We start from the raw sequence: 20347 nt of genomic DNA, 5'->3' as shown, positions 1-20347 counted from the left end.
CTTCACCTCAGACTGTGTCCAGAGATTTCACGTGTGGAATGACAACCCTTCAGCTTCATTACTCGGGTGAGACCTTTCCTTTTATAGTACACTCTAATTTCATCTCAGGTGGTTCACTTTCTAACAAAGTCCCATAACCTAGATATACACCAGTTTCTGTGAGATAAATAAATATTTAAAAAAAAATATTTCAGAGCTAAGGATATGCTAGTATAGGTATGGAATGTGAAAAGAAATTGACTAACCTAGAAGACTGGAACTATTAAACTACGTGGTCTTTAAATATTAAATTAGGGTTTTTGGTTTTTAAACATAGTTTTACAAAACATTCAATTTTTCCTATTTCTATTTTGATCACAAGTATGTACCAATTCAGTAGTTACTTAATTATGACTCTAAATAATAAATTAATCTTCTTTAGTCTAGTAATGCGTAAAAAATATCATTCTTGTGAAAGAAATAGAACCCCCCCCCAATTTCGTCCTCACTGTAATGCTTAGGTCGGATAAAAATATATAAATGAATAAAAATTCATATTTCTGCAAAAGTTTTACTGTTTTATGATAAAAATGATATTTTTAGATGGGAGATAATTCAGTTGATAGAGTGAAGACCTTGCATTGTGTTTAGCCTGGGCTCAAACCTCTCAACACCACATGGGAGTACTACAATACTGGGATAAACTCTCTTTTTTTCCTCTGAAATTAAAAGAGTGGAAATTCAAATCTAGCAGCAGTGGTCTGAGGCATGTGTAAGGTCCTAGCAGTCTCAACATATAAAAACTGTGATTTATTTAATATTTTTATAGTGCATTGCATTTGTATCTTTAAGAGTACTACTGGAAGCCACTGTTTTTGCTTTTTTAGAAAGAATAAGCTGGTCTATTGCACCAAAGGTCAAGGGGAGAGTTCAGGTCCTAGAACATGATAGAGAAGGACATAGTGGGGGTTGTATTGTTATGTGGAAATGTTATACATGTAGAGACAATTATATTTTACTGTCGAGTGTAAACCATTAGTACCTCAATAAAGAAATTTAAATTAAAAAAAAAGAATAAGCTTCTAAAGTTTTGCAATCAATTAATATTTCAAAGGTGTGACTTGGCAGATTAAACTATTAAGCCTAAGGGGCCAGGTAGTGGCTCACCTGGTTGAGTGCACATGTTATAAACTACTAAGCTTTACTTCAGGTCAATATACATAGTGATAAGATAAAATGCTACAAATTAGTAGGAGTGGAAACAGTCTTTTGATGGTGGGAATGGTGTTTATGTATACTTCTATCAATTTGTAGTCATATAAATCACTATTTAATTAATATGAGAGGGGGAAAATTGAATGTCTCAAACTTTTTAAATCACAGACTGAGTCTTTTTAATACATAGGCTGAGTCTTTGCTATGTTGACTCTATTAAAAGCTTAGATCAGAGAGAAGAGAAGCAACCAGTGGCACAGCTATATACAAATAATGTCAAAGGACATAAATTATAGTGATGTTGTGTATAATATAGCAAATCCTAACAAAGGGCTATTTCAAAGTTAAGCCAATTGCCAAATAATGTGATAATAGCAATAACTATCATCTTCTTAAACTGTAAGATAGCAGGAACCTCCCACTTCCTCTTTAGTGCCTATATTTTCCCCAGTCCTAGAATCTCTAGTGTGGGACTCACTTTCTGGCATGCTTCTCTCAATTCATACCAAATGATATTGCATCTGCTGATCCCAACCTAATCAACTCAAGGAGGTCCACCTCAGCATGCTCCACTTCAGACTGTGTCCAGAGACATCAGGCATGGAATGTCAACCCTTCCCCCTCATTACTTGGGTGAGACTTTTCCTTTCATAGTATTCTCTGATTTCATTACAGGAGGTTCACTTCCTAACAAAATCCCAAAACCTAGATATAGGCCAGGTCCCATAAGATAGAACATATGTTCACATGTATCCATAAATTTGGGCAAAATATATACCTGAAAGCAAAAGTACACAATAGTCTGTAGTGAGTCAGTATCAAGTTCATAATGAAATAGTGTCTACTTAAACGTAGATACACTCCTCCCCTACTTCCTACTTCTCTCACTCCAAAACTAATCTCATCAAAGCAAGCACTACAAAAGTTGAATAAGGGCAAGAGATTGACATCCTTTAAGGATGACTCTTTAATCACTATCAGGCCACCCCATTAGCTAGGGCCCTATTCGGTGAGTCCTGAGATTCCCAAACAGACATGATGGGCCTAAACCTTGAATAAATCCCTCTCTCCATTGTTACTGGTCATCTCTATCAGAAACAACAAAATAGACCCCTTTGTGGTCCCCCATAGGACCTTGCCCTAAGTGGATCAACAATGGTAGAGAATGTTCCATCCTCAGAAGGGAGGCTGGACAATATACTCTATGCTACACCTGAGGAAGATGGGTCCTGATATTCAGGCAGCTTGGAATGTTCCTACTCATGACCACAGAATGTGAGCTCAGATCAACAGGGATGCAGAGGTCACATAGGCTCCTAAGCTGAATATGGGCCCCAGATCAGATCAAATCAATGGGTTTTACAGTCAACAATATTTATACACCTTTCCCATATTTGTCAACTATTCTCTTCCCTGATCCAGCTTTCTGGTCCTTCTGCCAGCCATGACATCACCTCCTCAGACAATATTTAGGATCCACCTGCACAGATCCTTTGGAATATAACTAAAATATGCTTAGTAGCCATCTTCAAAATGGAAGGCCCCCCAACTCTTCATCTGCACTATTCCAGTCTTTAGGTCCATGATTGGTCTAAAATTTGTTTGGCTTTATATGTTAACTCTCTTTTTAGCCACCAGGTTCCAGATGCAAGCATGATGCTGACCAGACTTTCCTGGACAGACATCACCAATGTGTCCTGGAGCTTGCCCAGAGCCCTTACCCACTAAGGAAAGAGAGAGACAGGCTGGGAGTATGGATCGACCAGTCAAACCCCATGTTCAGTAGAGAAGCTTCTGCATCCCACAATGACCTTGGGTCCATACTACCTGAGGGTTAAAGAATAGGAAAGCTATCAGGGGAGGGGATGGGATATGGAGATCTGATGGTGGGAACTGTGTGAAGTTGTACCCCTCTTATCCTATGGTTTAGTCATGTTTCCTTTTTATAAATAAAAAAATTAATTAAAAAAATGAAATGGTAATGTTCTTACCATTAGCTCTGTCCCCTCTCTGCTATCATTCTTTTCAAAGGATTGTACCATGTAAGAGAGAACCTTAGACATGCTTTTATATTAGCATGGGAGAGGCACAGTGGATAAAACATCAAGCATGAGGTCCTAGCTCAATCCCCAGCAACATATGTACCAGAGTGCTATCTGGTTCTTTTTCTCTCCTCCTAACTTTCTAATTAATACATAATTTTTAATGAAACATGTATATAAAAAGAGTAAATCAAAATTGACAGAAGAGAGCTGTTTTTTTCAGAAAGTTTTGGGAAAACTGCATGTCCTTGGAGTCTCCCAACTTTAGAATATACATGATGAAAAGAATGTCTCAGAAACAATGAAATTGAAATTTTTGTGGAAAGCAGCTTGACAAATGGACTTGATTCCTAGCTTGCTATGGTATGACACTGACAATTCCCCCATTTGTTTTTCATGAACCCTATAAGATACTCAATGGCTACCAGAATTAATAGTAGACTTTCAGAAGCCTGATATCATGGGAAACACACCATTGAGTCAGAAGTATGTGTCACTATCCCTTGTTTTTTGTCACTCTAGTTAGATCCAATCATTAAGAAATAAGTACACATTACTTAGTGTCCTGTGCTAATATTAAAGTTTTCTATATCTAAGGTTGATATTTCTTTGTTTTTCTTATAGCTGTATTTGATTTTTCTAATAAAACTGATACTGAACAAGAAAAACTATTAAGCTGATAACACATCAGTAGCCATCAACCTACCACAGAATAAAGATTTGTGACCCAAACTCCTCCCATCTCCACATGGCCAGGTGGGACTTAGCCCTATATGTTTTTTTTTTGTCTAAATTGATTTGTTTTATTTTAATCATATTAAAATAAGAATGACATATGAAAAAAGTAGAATAAAGGGGGAAGGGGAGAATATGATTTTTAGGCAGTGGGAATAATGCAGAGAAAATGATAATTATAAAAATATTTTATTCTTTGTGGATACTCATTTTCCTTTCTTTTTTTTTTAAGTGATTTAATAATGATCAACAAGATTGGGGGATAAGAGAGTATAATTCCATACAATTACCACCACCAGAATACCACACCCCACCCCTTGCTATATGTTTTGATGTCACCTTAGAGAGAAACAGGTGAATGGAGAGACTTAACAAAACAAGGAAATTTGAAAAATAGCTATTTTAAATGATTGACTCATACAAATTTATCACCTTAGGTTTAATTATCTGCTACTTGCTTCTTGTTTTCCTTCAATTTTCTTCTCTACTATTGAGTAAATGCAATAAACTAGCACAAGGCTCTTGAAGTCCATAACTTCTATGTTAAGTTGCTTCAGCATTTTTGTTATTTCTCTCTCTCTCTGGTTCTGGGGGTGGTCTCCAGGGGAAAGGTAACGGGCTGGTTCTTTCTTGCTCATGACAGGGGTGACACGAAGTAAAAGACACCAGGGGACTCTTAGCATGCCTAGAATCCTAAATCATAGAATCCGTAGAATCCGTTTATTAGCAAAGTGGACATGAGTTAAATAGAAAAGCAATGAAGTTAATTATTGTTGAAATATGACAGAAATTACAGGTTTCTTAACTGTCAGCATGCCCCTAAGGTAGGGGGCTGTTATGACAAGAATTTATGAGATACAAGACAGTTATTCTCCATAACACAAGCAACTTAATTATCCAAAGGTATTTGAGAGAAGCATAGGGGTTGAACCCATAGGGTGAGACAGAAAGAAGATGGGTATCAAAAGGCCATATAGTTTGGAATTTCTCTTGTCTGGGGTCTGAGGTGTGTGATGAAGTGTGTGATAAGGTGTGTTCTTCTATGATCAGAAGGTGACTTTGAATAAGTGAACCTGTGGCCATGTGGCCTGCAGTTAATGGAGGGAAGTACTGGGGTTTCTGTGGGCCTGAGAGTCAAGAAGGAAAGAACCAATTCTGAGTTTCCCCTTATGCTCACCTCAGTTGAGAGAGACTTACCAAGAGGTTATCTTCTCAGACCTCCATCCAAAGACTGGGGTGGTTCTCCCTAAGCTCTATCAGGCTTACCCATGGTCCCAACACAGCATGAATTATACAGCACTACCAATGACTAACTTACCCTTCAACTTCCCTGAACAATTTAATCATCTCCTTTCCTTGACACCACCAGCAACCTCTCCTTCCTTCTATGTGTAACCTCATGTTTTACTTTCACTTCCTTGACGTCTCGTCACCCAATCTGGTCCCCTATGCCTACACTGAACTTCTCTGTTCCAGACTCTTGGAAACAGAGTTGGCAGTCAGCTGAGGTAAAGAACAAACACCTCATCACAGACCCCTGCAAGCGTCAACCCGGCTTTGACCTAGCACGTTATGATTGGGCCCTTCTCAATCGCTATCAAACAGGCCATGGCCGGTGCGCCACTATGTTCCATCGCTGGGGAGCCAGAGATGACCCGAACTGCCCCTGCGGCCACAGACAGACTATGACCCACATAGTCAACGACTGCCACCTCTCCAGATTCAAAGGAGGTCTCGAAACTTTACATCAGGCTCAACCTGATGCTGTTGACTGGCTACGGAAGAAGGGCAAACGCTAGAAGAACTTTCACTTCTCTGAAGAAACAGAAGGAATTGGGAGAATCACTTTTATTTACTTCCTAATTGGTATTGTAGTTTTTATACTCTTCTCGTACTTCTTTTTTTTTTTCTATAAACAGAAGAACAAAGTCTTCAACATATAAATCAATTTATCTTACTCTCTTAAATGCCTCCCATTTCACTCAGGTTACATTCAAACTTCCACCAAAAATTCACAGTGTCATATATGTTCATGTCCCAGAAAAAAATCATACAAATTAGGCTTTTGAATATCTACCCTCTTCCTAACATACTCTCCTTTAACTCCACCTCTACCAATATGTAAGATATTCCCATATCATGTATTATATACTTCTACCTGAAATATTTTTCTGCTGAGACTACAATATTCATTTGACTATCTCAGGAAAGACATTTCTGTTACTAAAATGGTTTTCCACATCACATGCTGTTTCCTATACTAATTAATCTTATTTTTAGTACTTATCTGATAGCTTTCTCTATTCCTAGTACAGAACACTTTCTGGCACATAGTAAGTTGTTTAATAAAAATAGTGGGTTGCAAGATAACTTACTTGTATACTGAATTTGCTTTGCCATGTGCACAACCCAGTTTTTGAGCCTAGACTCACCTCACTGGAAGAAATTTCTGTGGTGGTGTGTCTTCCCCTCTCTCTTTTTTACTGTCTGAAAAAAGTTGCATGGAACAGTGAAACACCTGTGTGACAAACAAATAAATAAAAATAATCAATACATAAATATATGAATTATGAAATCCTCAGTGCCATGCAACAATTATTTCAATTAAATAAAGTTAATTGCAGGGTGTAAATGGCACTATAGAACTAAAAGTCTTAGATATAAATATGTTGTTTTGTCGGGCTGGCTTCACGGGCGGGTAACAGACGACCCGGGACTCATGGCTGGGTTGTATGCAGTATCTCTTTATTCATGCAGGACGCAGCACAATCTAAGCCGAGCTAAACTAAACTAAAAACTACAAACAATCTTGTCCTTATAAATATACTAGCACAGTAGGGTGGGAATAGGATGCGATGCAGAGAGGGTAGAGAGAAAAGTGACTGGTGAAAATCAGGGTATGATAAGGAGAGGGGGCAGAGCAGGCAAGAATTCTACCACTGAACCACCAATGCCCTGGAGGGAGGGTGGTGCTTGTTAACAGAGGTTATGTAAATAGAATACAGTGTTATGTAAATAGAATGCAGGGAGGATTAAACCAAATGAAACAGAAGGGGTTTTTAAAAGCAGAATTAGAAGCATACCAACATAAATAGAGTTTGACATTTTTATGCTTATTTGTAAATTAGTAAACTCAGTTGGTTAAAGTGATTCAGATGAGGGGAAAATATATATGGTTTTGAACTTCGTGTGGTTCAATTGATTTTTCACTATTTTGTTATCATGGTATTTACTAGGCTTCCGTCAGCTATTTTTGTAATTATTTTCTCTTGTTCACATTTAACTGGAACAATACTAATCTGTTCCCACTAATAGAAAACTATCCCCAGTTGGCTAGTCAGCTACATCAGCATCATATCCTTATCTGCAAAGGCATAATTTAGAGGCATTACAAGGTTTTGCTGTACCACTGACCTAGCCATTCACAATCTCTTCTATTAGAATCACAATTGAGGTCAGAAGAGAGCTCTCCTTAAAGATAATTAGAAAGCTAACCACTTGAAATTCTATTGATTTCAGATCAACAATCTAGAATCAGGCTTTTTCTTACTGAATTTTGGAATACTAATTTCTTGCAGAAGTCAGAGTTGATGATATAATATAGAGAAAGTAATAAGAGGAGAGAAATAATGCTCCAAACTCTAAAGTAAAATAAAATGAAATAGTCTTCTATAGGTTCACTAAAACTCAGGTGAAATTCCAGTTTGGTCTGTTGTTCCACAATATAGGAAATTGAATTTGGCAGTTAGTAGCCCTTTCTCCTTCTGAGCAACTGTGGCTTGAATTCATTGCCCATACAGAAAATTGTTGAGAGAAATGTCTGCTACACTCATAACTAAGTCTGGAAGTAGTTTCAGTGCCAAAAACTTGTTTTGAAAAGACCCTGCGTTCCAAATAACGACAATTTCACTGTGCACATAGTGTTCGGCAATGGCAAATAAATTGTGGATCTTGTTGATTTCCTTTCAATGTCATTATTCAGGCCAATTTTATTCACACTGCAGTTTTATCATTCTTCATGATTCCTGTTCATGGATTACTAAGAGCTGGTTCTTTATTCCCAGGAGAATACTATATTGACTTTCTAAAACCATTTTTTTCTTTTTTTTATTTTATTTATAAAAAGGAAACATTAACAAAACCATAGGATAAGAGGGGTACAACTCCACACAATTCCCACCATCAGAACTCCATATCCCATCCCCTCCCCTGATAGCTTTCGTATTATTTAACCTTCTGGGAATATGTACCAATGGTCATTGTGGAATGCAGAAGGTGGAAGGTCTGGCTTCTGTAATTACTTCCCTGCTGAACATGGGAATTGGCAGGTCAATCCATAATCCCAGCCTGCCTCTCTCTTTCCCTAGTGTGGTGGGGCTGTGAGGAACCTGAGCTCCAGGACACATTTGTGGGGTTGTCTGTCCAGGGAAGTCCGTTTGGCATCATGCTAGCATTTGGAACCTGGTGACTAAAAAGAGAGTTAACATATAAAGCCAAACAAATTGTTGACTAATAATGAACCTAAAGGCTGGAATAGTGCAGATGAAGAATTGGGTGGGGAGTCTCCATTTGGTAGATAACTAGTAGGCATGTTTTAGTTTTATTCCAAAGGGCCTGTGGCTATACTATTTATTTTTTCCCCATGAGCCTGAAATCTGAAATGCAAGTGGATCCAAGTTTATTGTCTGGGGGGAATGATGGCATGGCTGCATAAAGGACCAGAGAGCTGGGTCAGGGAAGAGAGTAGCTCCCAAATATGAGAAAGGTATATAGATATTGTTGACTGTAAACCCCGTTGATTTGATGTGATTTGGGACCCATATTCAGCGGAGATTCCCAAACAGACATGATGGACCAAGACCTTGAATAAATCCCTCTCTCCATTGTTACTGGTCATCTCTATCATAAAAAACAAAATAGACCCCTTTGTGAGCCCCCATAAAACCTTTCACTCAACTTGGATCAACAATGGTAGAGAATGTTCCATCCTCCGAAGGGAAGATGGACAACATACTCTGTGCTACACCTGAGGAAGATGGATTGATATTGGGGCAGCTTGGAATATTCCTACTCATGACCACAGAATGTGAGCTCAGATCTACAGGGATGCAGAGGTTATGTAGGCTCCTAAGCTAAAGCCGTTTTTAAAAGAAAACAGTGGGCTGGGAGTGAGCCTAATTACCCATGTTCAAGCCTTGCAAAAGGAAAACTTCACAAGCGGTGAAGCTGTGCAGCAGACATCTCTCTGTCTCTCTGTACCTCATTCCATCTCAATTACTCTCTGTCCTAAAAAAAATAAATTGAAAAAAAAATAAAAGCAAGGGAAAGTGAATTTTTTCAAATTAATTATGAATCAAATCATTTGTAATTTTAAGTTCAAAGTAGAATAGCAGGTGTGATCTGAATGTATATCCATACAATTAATGTTGGCTCCTGCTCTTTGTTTCAATGGTTGTATTGACTGTGTATATTGCTTACACCTGTGGAAAATCAACCTGCTCTGCTGGAGCTAATATAATTAAATGATATCTTCAGACTGCATTGAGTGTGCTTTTCATTTATGTCTGCCATCTTCTGACTTAGACCATTTCGTCTTTGGTCATGCTTATTTTTATGCAGATCACCATGTATTTTGAGTCAGGTTTTAAAATAATCCTTTTTTGAAACCCCACAGCTGCCAATCTGTATTACATAGTCAAGATAAAGGGGGAAGAAACTGCTGTCCTGTTAACTATGGAAATATGATCTAAAATCCATTGCAAAATTACTGAGAGTGGGGCTTATATTCCCTAGTTACCCAAGAATGGAGAAGGGGAGGTGATGAAGAGTGAATCTGCTTATCACAATGTTTCATAATGACTCTTAATTTTTCTTGTTGATTTTTCATTTTAGGAAGAACATACATCATATTTCCTATGAAAAGCAATGGTGAGTAGATGTTGAGTTCAGTTTCTGAATGTGGGTATTTTCTGTTCACATCCCATCTGCTGTTCACCAGCTGTGTCAGCTGGGGGAGTTCACTCAATTTCTCTAGATCTCAGATGTCTCAAATATAAGATACAGTTGATAACAAGATTGAAAGAAAACATGTATCCTCAAAACAAGAAGTACACACGACTAAATGTTAGCTTTGATTCTATACATTCTTCTGAGTAAGTGATTCACAGTAAGGTAATTTTTAATAATGTTGCTCACCATTTGTATTTTCTCTTGCCTCCCTATGATGTATTCTTCATAACAGTATCATATACCTATATGCAAAAAAGTAGCACTTAGGTTACTTGTGCACCTATGGAGAATGTTTTGATCTTCTAGATACAGACCTCTCTGTGTTGTTGTATTGCCATAAAAATCAACATCATTAATATTTTCTAACTTGACATTTTATATTATCTTGTTCTAAATGTAAAAAGATCTGTGTAATTGATAAGATCAGATTAGAGATCTGAGTTATTAGTAGGCTTACTAACTAAAAATAGTAATTTAAAAAGAAAATGAATCAATGTAAGGATTTTTTTCCCAAGAGAAGTAAGGTATGTCTATAAAAATATAATAAGTAAAAATAATATAATAAGTGAGTTTCTATAGCCTCCTAAAAATAATGTAGGGAGCTTATGTATCAACCAGAAAGCCTGGAAGAGATAATAAAAAATGACTTCAGTTTCATTTGTATTTTTTTTATTTTTAATACTTCATTTATCTATTTATTGCCACCATTATTATTGCTAGGGCTCAGTGCTTGTTCTTGGTAGCCATTGTATTCATCCTTTTCTTATAGAGACAGAGAAAGATACAGAAGAGTCATACATTTGCAACACTGCTCCACCACTTGTGACACTACCCCTACCCATACCACTGGGGCCAAGGGCTTAAACCGGTATCTTCACTCAAGATAACACATTGTATATTTTGTTATGTTTTTTTTTCCTTTTTAAAAATCTTTTATGGGAATCAGGCGGTAGCACAGTGGACTGAGTGCACATCGCGTGAAGTGCAAGAACCGGCATAAGGATCCTGGTTTGAGCCCCTGGCTCTCCACCTGCAGGGGAGTTGCTTCACAGGCAGTGAAGCAGGTCTGCAGGTGTCTATCTTTCTCTCGCCTTCTCTGTCTTCCCCTCCTCTCTCCATTTCTCTCTGTCCTATCTAACAACAATGACATCAACAGCAACAACAACAACAGTAATAACTACAACAACAATAAAAAGGGCAACAAAAGAGAAAATAAATAAATATTAAATTTTTAAAAATTTAATATTGATTTACAAAATTATAAGATAGCAGGGCTACAACTCAGTACCATTCCCACCATTAGAGTTCTGAATTCCTGAGTCCTCCATTGTAAGCTACAGAAATTCTCCCATGGTTCCAGATATGAATTAACTATTATTTCTAAAGCCATCTGTCTATATTTGTATCTATTTGTCTTTTTATGTTCCTTTCTTCTTTTCCTTTCCAAGTCACGCATACACCTCTTACTACATCTAACTGTCCCCACAGTTTTCTTCTTCTCTCTCTGGGCCCTGATGGAGTTGGAGTTCAGCGCCCTCTGGTCACCATCCCCTATCATTTGTTCCTTACTGGAAGAAAGGATCAAAATTATTCTTGGGATGCAGAAGGTGAGAGTTCTGTATTCTGTAATTGCTTCTCCACTGGACATGGGCATTGGCAGGTCCGTCAATCCCCCTGCCCTCTTTCTATCTTCCTTATTGGGAAAGGACTCTGGAGAAGTAAGACTTCTGGACACATTGATGAGGTCATCTTCCCAGGGAAGTCAGGATGGAATCATGATAGTGTCTGTAACTTGGTGGAGGAAAGGCAGAAAGTTATAAAGAGGGACAAAGTGATTCATGAACAGGAACCAACAAGTAGGAGTAGAGCAGATGAGAATAGGGATTTTTTGGGTGGAAAGAAGTAGGAAGTTCATTTTAGGCATGTTTCTAGAGGCCCATGACTATAATTTTTTCTTGAGTTTGATAGCTAACAGGGAGTTGGACAAAAATATTGTCTGAGAAAATGGTGTCAGAGTAGAGAAAAGGGCTAGAAAGTTGGATTAGGGCATAGAGTAGTTCCCAATCTTGAAAAAAACCTATGAATAAAATAAACTGTCTCACTTTCTCTGCCCTGGCATATGTTCTCTTTCCCTCTCAACTTCTGTCTCTACCCAATAAAATAAAATAAAGTGATCATCATTTCCAGATGGCATGCAAATACCTACAGGGTCCCACCAAATTGCTAAAAACTATTGACAATAATCAGTAAATTAGTAAAGTATGAGGATACAATACTCATAAATGTGTGGCATTTTCATACACAAATAATGAATCATAGAAAAGGAAATTGAAGGAAACAATCCCATTTACAGTTGAACCCTACCCCAAAATAAAGTAACTGGCAATAAAACTAACAACAGAGATAGAGAACATTCATAATGAAAACTATAAGATATTGTTAAAAGAGACAAAAGACAACACAAATGAATGGAAACACAAGCCCTATGGACAATGGAAACTAAAAGATGATTAAATAAATGGGACTACATCAAATTAAAGAATTTCTACATCAAAAGAAAGTTCCGTGGTTCGGGAGGTGGCACAGTGGATAAGCCATTGTACTGTCAAGCATGAGATCCTGAGTTCAGTCTCTGGTAGCACATGTACCAGAGTGATGTCTGATTCTTTCTCCCTCCTATCAGTTCTCATGAATAAAGAAAATCTTAAAAAATGAAAAAAAAAAAAAGAAAATTCCACAAGGATAAACAGGCAATCCAGTAACTGGGAGAAGATAGTTGCACATCACACATCTGAGCAGTTGATATCCAACATTTATGAAGAACTCATATAGCTCAACAAAATGAAAAAGAAGAACCCATTAAAAAGTGGGCAGAAGGTATGTCTAGACAATTCTCTAAAGAAGAGATGCAGTGGGCCAGTGCTAGTGGCACACCTAGATAAGTGCACATATCATAATGTGCAAGGACCTGAGTTCAACCCCTACCCCACAAGATCCCCATCTGCAGAGGGGATGCTAAAGGAGAGATAAGCAGGTCTGCTGGTGTCTACTTTTCTCTCTCTCTATGTGCCTTCCCCTCCCAATTTCTCTATGTCCTATCAAATTAAAGAGAGAGAGAGAGGAAGAGAGAGAAGAGAAACATATGTCCCACTAACACATGAAGAAATGTTGCATGTCATGTATTGTTAGAGAAATGCAAATTAAAACCACTGAAATTCCACCTCATCATCTGTGAGAATGGTTCTCACAGGAGACAGTAAGTGTTGAAGAGGATATAGAGAAAGAAGAACTCGATTACATTGCTGGTGAGAATGCAAGCTGGTGCAGCCATTATGGAACACAGTGTGGAGAATCATTAAGTAAATACAAATGGAAATGCCTTGTGATCCAGCAATATTACTCTTAGGCATTTACCCAAAAACCATGACAACACTAACTTGAAGGGACATATGTATCCTGATGTTCATAACCACAGAAAGCTATGGCTGCTATTTGTAGAGGTTGGAGCATAGAACTTTGGTAGTTGCAACAGTATGAAATTATACTTCTATTATCTTATACTATTCTAAATCACTAATAAAAACAAATTAAAAATAAAATAGTAAATTCATAGGGAAGTATATCCCTTTCTTACATAAAGGGAAAATATGTTTTTGGCTATGAATTTCAGATACATGATTTTATCTTAACTTAATGATTATTTGGCTTCATTTTCTTATTATGTTACTGCTTTTACAGAGTTGCTGTACAATCCATTTGATTTATATTATCAGTTACAACAATAAACTAGCTAGTAAGTATAATTAAATAAGGTATTCTTTATTGCTGATGTGTTTTCTACACATAAAAAGAGAGATAGGAACTAAATTAGCATTATCTCACAACTTACTAGAAATGCAACTGATGGTCCCTATTTGAGACTGAATTAATCAGAAAGTGATTTTGTTATACAGTATACTTTTAAATGTCAATATCAAATTGAACTAAAAGTGCATAACATATGATTAGTTCTGTACAAATTATTTTATGGCTTAAAAGCATCAGGGTTGGGGTAGATAGCATAATGTTTATTCATAGACTCACATGCCTGAGACTCCAAAGTCCCAGGTTCAATTCCCCTTACCAACTTAAGCCAAAGCCAAGCAGTCTCTGGTAAAAAAAATAATAATAATAATTATACATTTCTGCAGAAAAAAATAACAAAAACTGTATTGTATTGCTGTGTTTTTAATATCAGACCCCTCACTCTCTTAACTAACAAACTATTTTCTTATATTTTAAAGTTTCTCAGCAATATTAGTGGGTGTCAGAAACAATCATGGAAACTTCTGTCTGCAATTGTGGGGTTTATAATTTTCAATTATAATAATTTAGATGACATCATAGCTAAAAATCATGCCATACAATAATACTCAGTGGATTAAACCAAAAAGGATTTTTTTAGTTTTCATACTACAAAAGTATAAGTAACATTGATAAAAGTGAAAAAATTTTATTGGATTCTTTAGGCCCTGGACTTTACATGATCCAAATAATTTTAACAAGAATCATGTCTCCACAACATATTATTGCTCTGAGCAGAGAAAACTGCTTGTCCTTAATAATTCTCCTTGATCTAGAGGAAGACAATGCTACTCATATGAAGAGTTTTCTTATCCATTTTCTCCAACATATACTTCCATTTGTATATTGGTACTCATTAATTATTTATATCCTTTATCTTTAATGATTTACAAATATTTCACTAATTATTTCACTATTGTCTGCAATTCTCCATGAACTTTTAAAATACAGTTGATATTAAGTAAATATTAATGTGAAAAATCTGTCATTTTGTGTGTTTTTGAATAGCACATACAAACTATCACTGTAGCCAAAGTTTCATATAGAGAGAACTTAAGATGGAAACAGCCACAGGTCTGAATTTTTTAGTATAAAAATAAATGGGATTTTTAACCAAAGCCTAAGTTTTTCTACAAAAAAATTAGCTTATAATGTGTTCTGAAAAAAAAAACAAAAACATGATAGGGGGTCAGGCAGTGACACACTGGATTCAAGTGCACATAGTACAAAGTGCAAGGACCTGCAGAAGGATCCTGGTTGGAGACACCCCTGGCTCTCCACCTGCAGAGAGGTATCTTCACAAGCAGTGAAGCAGTTCTGTAGGTGTCTGTCTTTCTCTCTTCTCTCTAATACCCCTTCTATCTCAATTTCTTGCTGTCCTATCCAATAAAAATAAAAAATAGATTTTCCCAGATAAAGGTCTTAGAATCAGTCTTGTTATCTATATAAATATGCAAATAGGTGGGGAAAAAGGAGAAATAGCAAGCTGTGTATTTTGAAAATATACATGCAATCATTTAAAACTATACCCCTAATATGTTTTTATTCAGAAAAAGATACTTAATAGGTTAAGTAAATTATGAAGAAAATATTTTGTAAACTATTCAAAATATGTCAATATGTATCATTAGAAGAAAACAAAGAAAAGTGACTAAGGAAACTCTCAATACATTTGATACAAGTTATAATATGAATTAATATTGAAGACATGGTTCTATATGAAATATTCTAATCACAAAAAGACAAATATTGTATGATTCCACTAATGTGATATACCTGGATAAATAGAATTTACAGACAGAAAAGAAAATAGAATGCTGACTGTCAGGACTAGGAGTGGAAGAATGGATAATGTTTAATGATTACAGAGCTTTGATTTTATAACAGTTTTGTGTTTCCATAGCAGTGTGAATGTACTTAACACTGCTGAGTAGTGTGCTTATAAGTTGTTAATATTCTAAATTAGGCATAATGTTTACCCTATCATATTTTCTAAAATCACATGTTGTGCAAACATACATGTGTAGCTTGGATTTGTGGTTCTCCTTGATGTCTATCCAATAATACTGCTCTAGATGTGGGGGAAAAACATCTCTTCCTGTACTCCCCTCCCTATCTGATGTTACATCAGAAATTATCAAATAATTAATACTTAGAGGAAAATATTGGAGGAACTGTTTTCCATCTCAGTTTTATAGGCATCTTCAATTAACTCAAGTCCAATTACAAGGAAGACTAAAACAAAAGTAAACTAATGGGTCTTCTATATCAAATTGAAAAATCTTCTCCATAGCAAAAGAAACCACCATCCAAACAGACACCTTACAGAACAGGAAAAGATATGCCACATGTCAGACAAAAGACTAATAGAAAACAAAAAAATCTTAAGAGTATGGTAAAACTGTCAGATTAATGAGGAGCATGTCTTAAAAATTAAATGGTATGCTCCTTATATACTTACTTACATATTACAGTCAGCACAATACATGTCAGCACAATAGATCCTGAATCTATTTTTTAGTTAAAATTAATCACCCACAATTTATACAAAATTATTATGTTTAAATAATCTCAATTGGCTGTCTCATGATTATTCTTTGCTGAAATACTCTTCTGAACAGTGATTACACCAGCAAAATTTAAGGTAGCAAATCAACATGTCTTCTGCTCTTGTGAAAAATGCTGTTGTTTTGTCAGAGTAAGACCAATACGTGTCGAACACTGGATGAGAAAATTTATGGACAAAGTTTGGGAAATGCTTTAGTTGGGCAGCTTATTTAACATTCTTGAAAATGTTGGTGTTTATGTATGCTCTAATGTAATATACACTTGGTATGATGGATGCGTGAGGTGTTAAATTCTGTCACCCAGATAAAAGATTTTATTCAGATAAGTCTTTAGAGAATTGAATATAGCTATAAGGTAATTCCTCTTCAACTCAGATATCAAAATGCCCATCTTTTGTGTAGGAAAAACAGAATTGCAGTGCCAAACTAAAACATTTAATCAATTTTTTTTGTTTGGATACTTAGATTATGGTTTGCTTAGTGTTTGCAGAACATAAATACTCAATACCATTTCACTATATTAAATGTAGAAAATAGTAAAAATAATGTGGAAGAATTTTTCTCATAAAACTGTAAATAAACAGCTTATTATAAATAAAATATTTGAGGAGGACTATTTTGTCAAGAATGTAATCTTTATCTACTCTGTTCTTAATCTCTCATTTTTCCTGGAGGCCATTTTTCCTATTTTGTTGCCCTTGTTATTGTCATCATTATTGTTGTCATTGCCGTTGTTGTTTTTGTTGGATAGGACAGAGAGAAATCGAAAGAGGACAGAAAAATGGGGAGAAAAAGACAGACACCTGAAGACCTGCTTCACCGCCCATCAGGTCCTTGAGCCTCTCACTGTGTGCGCTTAATCCACTGAGCTACTGCCAAAACCCCCTCATTGTTTTTTTTTTTTTTTTGACCAGGGACATAAGTATGCTCTGGCATATGGTGGTGTGAGGGGTTGAACCTGAGATTTTGGGGCCTCAGGCATGAGAGTCTTTTTGCATAACCATTATGCTATCTACCCCAGCCCTATCTACTGTCTTCTAACTTAAGTAGAGCAATGTAATGCTGAGGGCAAGAAGCAAATAGTGTTCAGGAAATTGCAGGTTGCTACAAATTCTACAAAAATACCCAATTGCTTCTGTAACAGTAGCCCTGCAGCAGAAACGTTTAAATACATGATTAGATTACCCTCCCTGTGATGTCAGTTTGCAAATGTCTAAATAGTAGTAATAAAGTAATCATGGATTTGGAACTCTATCCAGTCATTCTGTTTGGCCATAATAATGTAGTTTGGAAGTTCATTGCATGTGGTTATCAAATACTATGCTAAGAATTGTAGTCAAACCTGTGTTTATTGGAATGGAACATGCAGGGAATCAGATGGTCTTTAGAAATTTAAAATTTAAGTGGAAATAACTATAGTGGTGCTGGTGGCATACTCACAGCTGAACTTAAAATTGATATCTAGTTAGAAGTATAACATAGGATTCAGCCATTGCTTATCAATCTGTAATTGCCATAATCTTTCTTTTTAATTTCTCACTATAAATTTCCCTATGTTGAAAGTGTAGCATTGAAAACTTTAAATATTTTCAACAAAAGGCTAAAAATACAAACAATATTAATGGTGTTCTCTTTCTGATACCAATGTTTCATTTATTTTTTCCATTTATCAGTTTCTAGTTATGGTATAGGAGATGGAAAATTTAGGAGTTTCAGTTATAGAATACTATTATTATGTTTATGAGAATGTTTTTTAGCTAAAGACTTGTTGCTGGCTTTGAAAGTGACTGGGATCCATGTGGAAGGATCGTCAGTTTCCCCAATGAATGGGTACTCACGAGATGCACCACGGGAAGGTCGATCCAATGCATCCAGTATGGTTCAGTAGCCCCCATGTCCACTTGGTTGATTCCAAATTATATTCCTCCATGAGGATAATTTCTGGAACCATCCGTTCCACCCCGGTTCCATGGCTGCCAGTTCTTAGCAACATCGCCCCGCCAGATATTCGTCGGGATGCGGCATCATCTAAGTTCATTTCCCACGTCTACGCTGGACCGGACCTGCCAATATACGCGGATATCTTTGCCTACCCTGTTCAATGCTTGACGTCTCGTCACCCAATCTGGTCCCCTACGCCTACACTGAACTTCTCTGTTCCAGTCTCTTGGAAACAGAGCTGGCAGTCAGCTGAGGTAAAGAATAAACACCTCATCACAGACCCCTGCAAGCGTCAACCCGGCTTTGACCTAGCACGTTATGATTGGGCTCGCCTCAATCGCTATCGAACAGGCCATGGCCAGTGTGCTGCTATGTTCCATCGCTGGGGAGCCAGAGATGACCCGAACTGCCCCTGCGGCTACAGACAGACTATGACCCACATAGTCAACGATTTCCACCTCTCCAGATTCAAAGGAGGTCTCAAAACTTTACATCAGGCTCAACCTGATGCTGTTGACTGGCTACGGAAGAAGGGCAAACGCTAGAAGAAGAAGAAGCTAAAGACTTACTGACTGTAGTAAGAATTTAATATTGGGGTCAAAGTTATAAATAACTTTGTTGAGTAACATGCTATGACATGGTTCTCAATGAACAAGAAAATTACCTTTTTATATTGATTTAGTAATTATAAATTTTGACTTCTAGTGCTGTGGTCATGGGGTAGCATTAGGTACTTAGTTTTCTTTCCAAGACAACTAGAAATTTAGTAAAATAACATATCAATATCATTAAACTACAGCTTAATCTGCTGAAAAAACTACATATCCAGAGGTATATGTTTATATGTGTGTCCACTAGCAGAAATTGAGAGCAGGGCGAGCATCCTAGTGTTGAAGAAAATATGCTTATTGACTGCTGGTAGCCATCCAGTGGAGCACAGCACTGCAGTAGAGCCAAAAATTATTGAGCTCTGAACCCCAAACTCAGAGGAATTAGATATACATGCATTGTAGTTTTAGTCATCATTTCATCTGTTATATTTCTCCTCACCATTGCCATGTGCATACTCTGGAATATACGCCCTGCAGAGGCAGTACAGTAGTCTTTCTGTGGTTTTCAACAATTACATTATTGGCATAGAAAATAAGAGTAACACCAAAGAGACTCATTCAGAAATAAGTGTAATAAAAAAAATAGGGAGTCAGGCAGTAGCACAGACGGTTAAGTGCATGTGGAACGAAGCACAAGGACTGTAGTAAGGATCCTGGTTCAAGCGCCCGGATCCCCATCTCCAGGGGAATAGCTTCACAGGCGGTGAAGTAGGTCTGCAGTTGTCTATCTTTCTCTCCCCCTCTTTGTCTTCCTCTCCTCTCTCCATTTCTCTCTATCCTATCTAACAACGACGACATCAATAACAATTAAAAAAAAGGGTAACAAAAGGGAAAATAAATAATATAAAAAATTTAAAAAAATTTTAAAGGTAAAACATATAATTGAAAAATAAGGACTACAAATGTACATGAAAATAATCAAGGTGCTATAAATTTTACTTGCATAGTTGGTTAGCACCACTGTTTTTCTGCTGTTCTTTCTTAGAAACAATGTTTATTATATCATCTGAATGACTGCTCAGATACATAGAGTAGACCATTTTCTTCTGCTGTCTTATAATATAAAATATCTTTATCTGTAGTTTAGAAAAGTAAGTATATGGGAGTCAGGCTGTAGCGCAGCGGGTTAAGCGCAGGTGGCGCAAAGCACAAGGACCGGCATAAGGATCCTGCTTTGAACTCCCGGCTCCCCACCTGCAGGGGAGTCGCTTCACAAGCGGTGAAGCAGGTCTGCAGGTGTCTGTCTTTCTCTCCTCCTCTCTGTCTTCCCCTCCTCTCTCCATTTCTCTCTGTCCTATCCAACAATGACAACAACAATAATAACTACAACAATAAAACAACAAGGGCAACAAAAGGGAATAAATAATTTAAAAAAAAATTTTTTTTAAATTAAAAAAAAAGAAAA

This window comes from Erinaceus europaeus, chromosome 3, assembly GCF_950295315.1.
Source record: "Erinaceus europaeus chromosome 3, mEriEur2.1, whole genome shotgun sequence".
NCBI lineage: Eukaryota > Metazoa > Chordata > Mammalia > Eulipotyphla > Erinaceidae > Erinaceus > Erinaceus europaeus.
The sequence above is the reverse complement of the archived record's forward strand: the minus strand, read 5'-3'. Positions refer to the sequence as shown.